The sequence below is a fragment of the Macadamia integrifolia genome, chromosome 6, assembly GCF_013358625.1.
Source record: "Macadamia integrifolia cultivar HAES 741 chromosome 6, SCU_Mint_v3, whole genome shotgun sequence".
Taxonomy (NCBI): domain Eukaryota; kingdom Viridiplantae; phylum Streptophyta; class Magnoliopsida; order Proteales; family Proteaceae; genus Macadamia; species Macadamia integrifolia.
In genome coordinates this window covers 10,978,121-10,991,431 of record NC_056562.1, presented here as the reverse complement: position 1 = coordinate 10,991,431, position 13,311 = coordinate 10,978,121, and positions in this window count along the sequence as shown.

Genomic DNA, 13,311 nt, shown 5'->3' with positions numbered 1-13,311 from the left:
ACCACACTATGGAGTTCAACATGTATAGGTTGGGCAAGCAACCCATAATTTCTTTTGATGATATTGATGAAAAAGTCAATATGCTTGAGAATTTTTCTGATGATATTGTTCAAACTTTTGACATTGACTTTGATTCAGAATTCCAAGAGTATATGGAAGAATTAGAGGATAATACTAAAAATTTCTTTTCTAATGTTTGGAGCCTTCATACACCCATGGAGCCCATTGGTCCTCTATCAAATTCTCTTCCTAAACCCTCAATTATTGAGCCCCCTAAGCTTGATTTGAAAGAGTTGCCCTCTAACTTAAGGTATGCCTTCTTAGGAGAAGATTAAACTCTACCAGTTATTATCGCCTCGGATTTAACTTCAAGTCAAGAGGAAGAGTTGATCAAAGTTTTAAAAAAAAACAATGAAGCCTTAGGTTGGACAATGGCAGACATTATAGAAATTTGCCCCTCAATCGTTCAACATCATATTCACCTCATGGAGGATTCAAAACCTTCTAGGGAACCACAAATAAGGGCTAATCCTATGATGCAAGAAGCTATCAAGAAAGAGATCCTAAAGTGCTTGGATCATGATATCATCTACCCTATTTTTGATAGCAAGTGGGTAAGTCTAGTGCACATGGTGCCAAAGAAGTCAGGGGTCACAGTAGTCTAAAATACTGAAAATGAGTTGATCCCTACCCTTGTCCAATAGAATGGCGTATGTGCAATGACTACAGGAAGTTAAATGTGGTAACTTGGAAAGACCACTTTCCTTTGCCTTTCATTGATCAAATGTTAGAGCGATTAGTCAGACATGAGTATTATTGTTTCATTGATGGTTATTCCGGCTATAACCAGATTCCCATTACCTTAGATGACTAACACAAGACCACCTTTATATGCACCTATGGAACTTTTGCTTATCGGCGTATGCCTTTTGGGCTTTGTAATGCCCCTGCCACATTCTAAAGATGCATGATGAGGATTTTCTCTGATATGGTGAAGCATTCTTTAGAAGTATTTATGGATGATTTTTCTACTCATGGCTCCTCATTTTCTAATTGTTTGCATCATCTTTCTTTAGTACTCAAACGGTGCAAAGCGACTAATTTAGTCCTCAATTGGGAGAAATGTCATTTCATGGTCACACAGGGCATAGTGTTGGGTCATGTCATTTTCAAAGAAGGGATCAAGGTCGATAGAGCTAAGGTGGACTTAATTTCTAATTTACCACCTCCCAAGTCAGTTAAGGACGTTCGTTCCTTCTTAGGTCATGCAAAGTTCTATCGTCGGTTCATTAAGAACTTCAGTCACATGATTAGACCTCTCATCAATCTTTTGGCTAAAGAGCATCCCTTCAAATTTTCTAGTGAATGCCTCATGTGCTTTGAGCAATTAAAGAAGGTATTGACTACAACCCCCATAATTCAAGCTCCCTTATGGACTAAGCCCTTTGAATTAATGTGTGATGCATCTAATTTTGCTATAGGGGCAGTCTTAGGGTAGAGAGTTGATAAACTTACTCGTGTTATCTATCATGCCATTAGAACTCTCAATGATGCACAGCTGAACTACACCATAACTGAAAAAGAATTTTTAGCTGTTGTATTTGCATTAGAAAATTTTTGTGCATATCTGATAGGTTCTCATGTAATTATTTACACTAACCATGCAGCTATCAGATACCTTATTCAGAAAAAAGATGCCAAAGCATGTCTTATCAAATGGGTTTTGCTTTTGCAGGAATTTAACTTAGAAATTAAGGATAAGAAAGGCAGTGAAAATTTGGTTGCAGACCATTTGTCCCAGTTACCCAATTCTTTGACTGTGAATACTCCAGTTAACTAGTATTTTCCCCATGAGCAGCTCTTTGCAGCATCTAATGAACCTTGATTTGTAGATATTTTAAATTTTTTGTTAAAAACAAGACTGGATCATTGGTCTTCCCAAGAGAAGTACCATTTTCACTCACAGGTTAAGTATTTCTTTTGGGATGATCCTTACCTTTTTAAATCATGCCCTAACCAAATTATCTGGAGATGTATCCATGATCATGAGCACCATTTTATTCTTTCCTTTTGCCATGATCAGGCTTGTGGTGGCCATTTTGGGCCTACTAAGACTGCAACTAAGGTATTACAATGTGGATTTTATTGGCCTAGTGTCTTCCAAGACACTTTTGCTTATTGTAAGGCTTGTCCTTCTTGTCAGTCTTTAGGAAAAATCAGTAGAAGGAACATGATGCCTCTCAACCCAATCCTTGTGGTTGAGGTTTTTGATGTTTGGGGAATAGATTTTATGGGTCCTTTTCCTAAGTCATGTGAATATGAATATATTTTGTTGGCTGTGGACTATGTGTCCAAATGGATTGAGGCTCATGCTTTTAAGACTAATGACCATAAGGTGGTCATTCAATTCTTAAGGGAAAACATTTTTTCCCAATTTGGTACCCCTAGAGCTATCATTAGTGATAAGGGAAAGCACTTTTGTAATAAGCTTTTTGAGGCCTTAGTGAAGAAGTATGAGATTACCCATAAGTTGGCTACCTCATACCACCCCTAAACCAATGGGCAGGTAGAAGTGTCCAATAAACAGATCAAGCAAATTCTAGAGAAGACAATTAACCCAAATTGAAAGGATTGGTCTAACCGTCTATTGGATGCTTTGTGGGCGTATAGGACTGCTTACAAGACCAAACTTGGTCAATCCCCATACCATTTGGTATACGGGAAAGCCTGCCACCTTCCTGTTAAGTTAGAACATCATGCCTTTTGGGCGATTAAGAAATTTAATTTTGATTTGTCTACCGCAGGAGATTATAGAGATCTCCAACTATTTGAGTTGGAGGAATTACGAAATGATGCCTATGATAATGCAAAAATTTTCAAGGAAAAGACTAAAGCTTTTCATGATAGGCACTTTGTTAAAAAATCTTTTATGCCTGGTGATAAAGTTTTATTGTACAATTCTAGATTGCATATCTTTCCAGGAAAACTTTGTTCTCGGTGGGAAGGTCCTTACCTTGTGCAAACAGTATTCCCCCCATGGTGCCGTAGAGGTTATGAATCCATCCACTTAGGAAATTCTTAAAGTTAATAGGCACCGTTTGAAGCCATTCCTTGAGTTGCCTTCAATGCATGATGCAAAGGTCATGATTCTCCATGAACCTCTTTATGATGATATTTGATCTCATTTGATAATTTTCTCTCCTTTGTCCTTCTTGTTCTATTGTCTTATCTTTTTTTTCTTTTTCTGCATTGAGGACATTGCACAATTTAACTATAGAGGAGGGTTTGACTGTTTAGAACTTGAGGTTTTAAGAGTTTTTCGATGCTTTATACACACCCTAAAAAAAAAAAAAATTGAGATCTATGACCGATCTTGGTACTATAATCCCTATTGGGAGGATGGTAATGAATATATGTCTTGAAGTGGGACCTCACTTAAATGATTTAGAGATACTTGTCTTAAGGTGTAGGACCATTTGTTAGTTGGTGTCCTTATTCTTAGGTTAGGAGTTGAAACCATATTCTTAGCATGGTATAAAAATATATGATATAGATATGCAAAGAAAGTGAAAATTGGTCAAAAAGTAGAAAGCAAGTATAGAATTTCTAGGAGCTAGACAGAATACTGCACCTCATGAAGCGGGGTGTTTTAATCAAACCTCTTAGGAAGGAACATTTCCAAAAAGAACTTAACATCACTGTCTTTGTTGGCATATGCATAAAGCGAAGCTACTTAGTAACTTGGGTTTCTGGTGTTTGCTCCACCATGTTATTCAGGCCAAATGTAGTGGAGTAGAATAAGTTCTCTACTAAAAAAAAAAGATACCATTATGCCTTGTTGTTTATAATTGGTTAACGCTCTAAAACCTTAGTTCATGGGCCCTACCTTACAATGTGGTTTGCCTTAGGATTGGTCGTACTTTAGAAGATACAAGGGTCGTCCCTATTTGAGATGTGTGATTGTTCCTAAATCTAGATGGAGTATTAAAGTTCAAGTGTGGGGGTTTCTCGGTTGATATGCTCTAATAAAAAGAAGGTGTGTGTTTTGTAGTTATTGGAAATTTTAAATGGTAATTTTCAAGTTAATTTGAATTTTGGGTATAAATTCACTGTAAACACCCATGAGACACAACTCGTCCACTAGGGTAACTCAAAAGTTTAAAGGTTTGTTGCAAGTGCTAAATGCAACCGTGATTCCTAAGAAAGTGAGTTAGGTTTTTTTTTCTTTCGTTTCTTTATTTATTTGTCTTGCTCAAGGACGAGCAAAATTCAAGTATGAGGGAATTTGATGAGCACAATAATATGCGAAATCTTAGAGAAATAAGTGTACATTTTTCCCCACTTTGGATAGTACTACTTTTTTTTTTTTTTTTTTTTTTTGTTTCCAAGTCTATAAGAGAAAGTGCTTAAAGTGAATCAAGAACCAGTCCAAAGGTGGGACCCACTCATTGGTACCACATCCTCTCTCCTACAAAATCTTAAAGATTATTCTCTCTCCTTGCCACCTCACAAGATCTTGACGATGCTATGCAAAGATTCTTTTTTTATTTAATCAAGATTGTAAGATATTGGTTAATATTGCAAGGAACGATCAGAATTTGTTAATTTTGGAAACAAATTCTCTCTTTCCTCACACAATATCTTAGAGAATGAGGATTTTTACTAAGATTTAATTTTATTTTATTTTCTTTCTTTTCTTAAAGAAGACTTGTAGAAGAGAGGAGGCAAGACAAAAGCCCTATAAAAGCCCTTTCCTCCCCCCCTATTTATTATTATTCCCCTTAGTTTATTTTCTAGTTTATGCTTAGTTTTCTTCTCTCTCTCCCTCTCTCACTCTCTTTAGCTTTAGTTCTTCTTTATTTTTGCTTTACTCACTTTTGCAATAGTTTTTTATGTCAATTAATGCAAGCACTCTTTTATTCTTATTCAGCCTTTTATGTTTATGATTTATGCAATTGAGTTGTAATTTTTAAAATATAGTTCTAGGCCTAGATCTAGGTAACAAGATCACGAGCCGTGGAGCAATTTTTTTTTTTAAGTTCAGTTTCTTTTTTTTTAAGATTTGTTTTCTCTAGTACTAGAAATTTCAGATTTGGTTTATTCTAGATCTGGTTTTTAGCACTGGTAGTATCTCAAATCACCTAAGCTTTAAAGTTCAAGCATTGATTCAATTAAGTAGGTTCCTTCAGTAATCTTCTCTCTCCCCTCTCATTTTCTCTTTTGACTACCCTTTCTTTCTTAATTTAAGATTTTAATTTCAGTCGTTACATTATTGCTATCCCTTTCCCCCAAGGTTCATGGCTAGTGTATGTGTTGACTTTTCCCCTCCTAGCCATAGAACCATAAATTTATTACTTTTATTTTAATTTTCTCCCTTTCCCTAAAGCCAAGTAGAGTAACCCTTATAAGAGTGACTCTCTGGTCAAGTAGGGAAGCTCATATTATGATGTATCCTTCGGGCTAAGGAGAGAAACCTACTTGTGAGTCTCTCTCTAGCTTTATCCCCTTTCTTTTACTTTATTTTTATTTCAGTATATTTTTTCCTTTATTGTTTTTAATTTTAATTACGTGGGTTATTTATTTTCAGTTATTTATTTATTTAATTTTAATTGCGTGGCTTGCGTCTTTAAATTCTTAGATGACGAATGGTTAGGACGTTATTTTAGATACATATGTTTAGGATGGGAATTAGAATTAGCTCACAACCATTAATCAGTTCACTTTCGTATTATTAAAAGAAAAAAAATAAAGTGGTTGCTCTCCCTGTGTTCGACCCATAGCTATACTGATCCGTACGCTTGCGGCTACATTTAAAATCTTAAACAATTACTAGGAGCTTAATAAGCTAACCATCAAGAATTGGTATCCTTTGCCAAGGATAGATGATTTATTTGATCAATTACAGGGTGTTAAGGTGTTCTCCAAGATCAACCTTAGATCGGGCTACCACCAGCTCAGGATCAAGGATGGTGATGTCAATAAGATAGCGTTCAGATCAAGGTATGAACATTATGAATTCTTGGTAATGTCATTTGGGTTGACCAATGCACCTGCGGCCTTTATGGATTTGATAAACCAGGTAATCCAGGATGTCCTAGATAAGTTTGTGATAGTATTCATTGATGACATTATGGTCTACTCCAAGAATGCAGAGGAACATGTTGTTCAACTGAGGCTAGTACTGCAACGGTTGAGGGAGAAGCAACTTTATGCCAAATTCAACAAGTGCGAGTTTTGACTGTCACATGTGGCATTTCTAGACCACATTGTTTCAGACAAGGGTATAGAGGTTGACCCAGGTAAGGTGAAGGCAGTTCTAGAATAGGAGACTCCCAAGAGTGTAGAAGACATACGTAGTTTTCTAGGATTGGTCGGATACTACAGGAGGTTTGTCAAAAAATTTTCTTGCATTGCTAAACCTATGACCCAACTCACACAAAAGGGTGTAAAATTTGAGTGGTCTGATGCTTATGAGAAAAGCTTCAAGGAGCTAAGGCAAAACTTGGTATCAGCTCCAGTTTTGACTATTCCGATCAGTACAGGTGGTATGGTTTTTTATAGTGATGCCTCCAACCTGAGATTAGGTTGTGTATTGATGCAGCATAGGAAGGTCATTGCTTATGCACCCCATCAGTTGAAGGATTATAAGAAGAACTACCCCACCCATGATTTGGACTTGGCAACTGTTATTTTTACACTGAAAATCTAGAGACACTACCTGTATAGTGAGAAGAGTGAGATCTTCAATGACTATAAGTGCCTCAAGTACTTCTTCACCCAAAAAGAGCTCAATATGAGACAAAGGTGTTGGTTAGAGCTGATGAAGGATTATGATTATACTATCCACTATCACCCAGGAAAGGCCAATGTGGTAGTTGATGCACTTAGTCAAAAATCCCAGTCACTAACTCTTGCATCACTAACCTCCAATGAGTATCTCCTAGAGGAGGCCAGAAAACTAGACTTGGAACTATTGGTAGAGGGTGTCACTTTGTCACTATCGACATTGGTGGTGTAACCTATTCTGGTGGATAGGATCACTACAGCTCAAGTTACTAATGTAGAGTTGCAGAAGCCAATAGCAGAATACCAGGAAGGAACCCAAAAAGATCCAAATTTCTCTATAAATGAAAGCAAAATTCTCAAATTCAAATGGAGGTTGTGTGTGCCCAATGATGGTGATTTGAGAGACACAATTTTAAGAGAGGCACATAGTCCCCATACTCTATTCAGCCCGGCAGCACTAAAATGTACAAAGACCTCAAAGGCTCCTACTGGTGGAAAGGAATGAAGAATGATGTGGCCACACATGTGTCTAGATGCCTCACATGCCAACAAGTTAAGGCTGAGAGACAGAGGCCCCATGGGTTATTACAGTCCCTACCTATTTTGGAGTGGAAATGGGAGAATATTACTATGGATTTCATCACAGGCCTACCCCATGCACAGAAGGGTATGGATGCCATTTGGGTAGTTGTGGACCACTTGACCAAGGTAACTCACTTTATCCCAATCAAGATCACATTTTCTATGGATAAGTTGGTCAAGTTATATGTCGATAACATCATCAGGTTGCATGGTGTACCAGTTCGTATCATTTCTAATCGAGATCCCAGGTTCACTTCCAAGTTCTGAACATGTTTACAAAAGGTTATGGGCACATAGTTGGCTTTCAACACCACCTTTCACCCTCAGACTGATGGTCAATCAGAGAGGACTATTTTGACATTAGAGGACCTACTCCAAGCACGTGCCTTGGATATGAGTTATAGTTTGGATGAGCATATTTCCTTTATCAAGTTCTCTTACAACTACAGTTATCAGGCCACCATTGAAATGTCCCCATTCAAGGCACAGTATGGCAAGAAGTGTCGAACTCCACTCTATTGGGATGAGTTTGATGAGTGACATATTTCGGGTCCAGATTTGATACAAGCTCCTAGTGAGAAGGTGAATGTGATCAGAGAAAGGATTAAGGCAGCTCAGTCCAGGCAGAAAAGCTATGCAGATGTTAGGAGGAAACATCTGGAGTTTGGTGTTGGAGACAAGGTGTTCTTACGGATCTCCCCAGCTAAAGGGGTGATGCGGTTCGGCAAGAAGAGAAATCTTAGTCCAAGGTTTATGGGACCGTATGATGTACTGGAGAGGATCAGACCGATAGCTTATTAGATAGCTTTTCCGCCAGAGTTGGAAAGTACATATAATGTCATCCATGTATCTATGCCGAGGAAGTACATTCCTGACCCGACTCATGTCTTGACTTACATATCTCGTGAGTTGGATGAGGAATTTGCCTACGTGGAGTATCCAAAAAATATTATTGATCGGAAGGACCATGTTCATTGTAACTGCACTATTTCCTTCATCAAAGTGAAATGGATGAACCACTTCGAGCAGGAAGTATCCTGGGAGCGAGAAGATGAAATGATGAAGCAGTATCCTAGATTGTTTGATTTTCTAGGTATGTTCAATTTTGAGGATGAAATTCTTGTAAGGTGGGGGGGATGTTACACCCATGCCTTAATCCGGTCTAATTTGAATTGTTGTGACAGCCCTCAGATCGGAGATCGAAAGTATGATCAGGTTTTAACTCGTGGCTGCATATTGTCGAAGGGGTAGAGATGACCTCACATGTTCGTGCATTACGTACCTATCTAACTGGAGGGGATTCATACCTTTTAATCCCAAACGGTAAGTGACCCGACTCCCCACACTTAATTTATAGCACGCATCAAAATTACCGAATGGCCTCGAGTATATCTGAGGAAAACCACCCGTGCAAGATCTACCATGGGATAGCAAGCTGTCAAGATAGTAAGCTATCTTGACCACCGAAAACAAGCCACCAGAAGCATCCTGGGCCTGGATCTGGTGCCTGTTTTTAGTGGGTTGACAGGCTACTGTTGAGGTTCCGATGCCTATGATTCCCACCACTCACATCGTAACTGGTTCCGGATGATCCCAAACCATCCACCACACCTATCTCAATATGTGAGCACTTTACGGACCTAAATGGTTGGGTCCTCGTGCCCGAATTTAACCCGATTGGTCCAAAATGGGTCCAACCCAAACAGACCCTAAGGTCCACTTAAGTTATAAGTTGGGAAATGAAGATTCATTTCCTCATTTCCCTTGTGCCCAACATAAGAGAGGAGAGAAAGAGGAGAGGAAGGAAGAAGAAGAGGAAGTAGGAGAAGGTTGGAGGCCTACCTTGGTGCCGGCTGCCGCCTTGTTGTTGGAATTGTTGCCGGAGGTAAGTACAACCTCCCATACCACTCTCTCTCTCTTCATTTTGACCTAGACAAAGCTAGTTATGGGTGGAATCTTAGTGTACAAACCATGTTAAGGTCATAGAATGCATGTTCTACCCTCCCAGTGTTGTTGCCAAGCTCGAACCAAACTCGGTGAGCTCCGGCAATAGATATTACCAAAAGATCAACTAGGGTTTCAATCGTTCATTCTTCGTATCTCCCAAATGGGTCAATGAAATCAGGATTTTTTTGGCTTTGAATGATACCAGGAACATCCCCTACAAACTCTATGGAACAAAACTCGACGATCGGGCCAGAGTCGAAAAGCCCCAAAATGGTTGGACTGTCCTGGATCACCACCGAAAATAGCCCACCGGATCCACTGGGTTTGTTTCTAGTGGCATATTTCCAGTGGACTTGTGAGCCTTATATGCTCTCTGACTTCTCCATCAAAAGTAGGACTAATATTTTCGATGGAAATGCCCTATTTCTGGTGGATGTTTCTGGTGATAGTACTGTCACTTAGGAATAGTGTCTATACCCTTTAAGGGTGACCTGTGTGGGTCCCTCCCGATGTTTTTGATGCATATTGATGTACAATACCCTTTTGTCTAGGACAGTGACATGCACGTGCCCTGAAGCCAGAGTTGAATTGATCGATCGGCGGTCGTACTTGAACCCGAACACACCCGATCGTAAAATAGGTGAGGGATGGATTATGTTTATTTCTTTTTGAATGTTTATTATTATTAAAAAATTACTCATCTGCTTAGAATTATATGTTTAATTGTAATTGCTCAAATACGATGATGATATGTTACATCGATTATTTTATGATCATGATATGAACTGTATAGATATGTATGACGGGATCCGATGTGTTCAAGGTGGTACCAGTACTGTGATCGCCGTATGTATGGTTGTGTGTATGAGATGAAATTCGACATGGCCGAGGTGGTACCGGTGCCATGATTGCAGTATGTATGTTGCATTCATGCATTGATTATGTGCATTAGAGTTAGTTGTAGTCACGGGTTACACTTTGCGGCCAAGATCTCACTGGTATCGTGTACCCTGGGACTACATTTAGAAATTGATACGCTTTGTGGTCAATGACTGGTACCAGTGTCGCGTAGCCCATACTCAACTGTGATATGTATGCTAGATTAGGTAAACGGTCTTAGGTTTCACTTTGTGGCCAAGGTCTCGATGGTATCGTATACCCGAGACTATATTTGGTGATGGATTACACTTTATAACTGAGGTCTTGTTGGTATCATGTAATCCATACTAACTATATCACTATAAAGGCATGTAGAATATATGTGGTTAGGTATCACTCCCTATACTGTGAACCCTTACCAACAGGGGTTAAGATGTTGGATAACCCATTATGGTATGTTCGATGTGCCTTTTCAGAATGCCACACCCACGATACGATGTGATTATAGCTAAAGGCGGGAACCTGTCTGGCTTGGCCGATGTATTATCGATGCCGTGACTGCCAAGAGGGAATTATCAGGGGTTTTTTAGGTTACCCATGGACGCATACGGGGATCGAGAGGCTTCTATTGACGGTTAGGATTTGTATCCTTACGTAGCCGTTGGCAGTTTCAAGACAAAGGATACAACCTAATGCGCCATAGTATCATTTACCAGACTTAGTTTGTATTGTTAGGTGGATAATAAATAAATGAACTGCATCACGAGCATCATGGACTATGTGTTAAATTTCCACATTCATGCATCATAAATTATTACTGCTATTGTCATATATGGATGTGCTTGACCCCACCCCTCACTGAGCGAGTTGGAAAACTCATCCCACGTATACACCCCTTTTTAGATGATGATGCAGGTACCATGGTGCCAATGGCAGGTGACCCATTATCTTCTGGGTCATAGTATGGTGTGAGCGACTGGTGGATGCCAGAAGCGGAGGAGCACGATCAGGGCTGTGCTTACGACCATTGTGTTTACACTGCACCATGAGTTTGTACATCATATTTTGATACTTTTGGGTATAACTATGGATTGTATATTATTTTTGAGATTACATTATACGTCATAGATGAATGTAACGGAATAACTCGGTTATCGCTATTATATTATAATTAGATGTTTGCCATTTTTATTTATGATTCTGCTACTATACTCTGATTCCGTTACTTATGTTGGTTTGTGATGTGAGATTGTGAAAATATTAAGGTACTGTTATCAAAGATCCTAGTAGGCTTGTAAAACAGGTATGTGTCTTACTCACACCATCGATATTTCTAATGGTAAGTTGGATCTACTGGAAATGGGGTGTGACAGACAGCCCCGGATCCCCTATACTGGCACATGGAAGCCTAGCCTAGGAATCGATAACCGCGGACCCTCTAGACTGGCACATGGAGACCTAGCCTAGAAAAGTCAAGAATCAAGTACTAATGCCTTTTGACATATTGAAAGAGCAACAAATTTCTTTCCTATAATTGACAGCCCCGGATCCCTTAGATTGGCACATGGAAGCCTAGCCTAGGAAAGTCAAGAATCAAGTACTAACGCCTTTTACAGTATTGAAAGAGCAGTAAATTTCTATCCTATAATCGATGACCCAGGTAAGATCCTAAACTATGAGTAGTTAAATATATTACCTATTGCATTTTCAACTCTATTATTGTTGAGCAAGATGACAACAATACATGTTCGAGGTGACAAAATGTGGTCGATCTTTTCTTTGCCTTTCTGCTGTAAGCACAAGCCTCAGCCAAAGAGGGGCATTATGTAGACACTCAATTTTATTACTCTCCTCCGGCTATGATGACTCATGGATCCCGGACATGACATCTTGCTTTCAATCGACAAAGATGATAACTAACTGAGGTAAGCCAACCCTGAAACATTCCATACTCACCAAGCCCCGTGCAGGAGAAAAGAAAGGTCCCAGTATGACATCACATATTCAAAAGAATCTAGTCCAAAATGATCGTATGGATGGATAGTACTCAAAATTACAATTCCAACGATATATGGTGTGTCAAAATTAGACCTTCGAATCTCTCGCAATCTTCCCCGAAAGATGGAATCTTCCTTACACCCCGCCCATGCACACCGACACCTAGATATGAGCACCCAAACCCCTCCCATGCAAGCACCTAAACCCCGCCCATGCAAGCACCCAAACCCCGCCTATGTGAGCACCATGCATACCCACACTTAGCCTCGCTCGCCCAAGCCCCGCCCTTGTGTGCCCTGCCCCTCACTGCACACAACCCCACCCCCTGCACGTGGCCCCGCCCCTGCGCACAGCCCTACCCTCCTACTATACTGCCCAACTCTCACCTACACGCTCCCACCAACTAGCACCCTCACTCTGATGATTGAATTTTGGATGAGATTCTCTCTTCACCTGCTTGCGTACTCCACTCCCCTCGCTAGCGTACCCTATACCCCAACCTCCCATTAGCCAAAAAACCATCCCTTTTCAATCCATTGGCCACAAAAACATATTTTTTCCCTATTGGCCAAAAATCACTTCCTTCACCCCATTGGCTAAGAAAAACACCTTTTCACCTTATTGGCTAAGAAAAGTATCTTTTCATCCCATTGACCAAGAAAATTCATCTTTCATCCCATTGGTCAAGAAAATCTACTTTTTTACCCCATTGACCAAAAAAATCTACTTTTTTACTGCAATGGCTAAGGAAATCCTCATTTCCACCCCCATTGGCCCAAAAAATCTATAAATAGCCCCTCCCTTTGGTTTTAGACACTCAAGCCTCCTAGTGAGTATCCTTTGTGGTGAAGTTTTGTCTCTGTCTTCCCTCTCCATTTGAAGTTCTTCAAGTCTTCAAAGCGATCTTTATAAGATTCGAAGTGTTCTTCAGGCCTTTAAAGTTCTTCAATCATCCGAAGTTTTTCAAGTGAGCATCCCTTGTAGGAGAAACTCTATCCTCGTTTCCCACCCTTTAAGGTTCTTCAAGTCTTCGAAGCGATCTTCATAGATTCAAAGTGTTCTTTGGGCTTTCAAAGTTCTTCAATCATTCGAATTTCTTCAAGCCTCATCCTAGGCCTC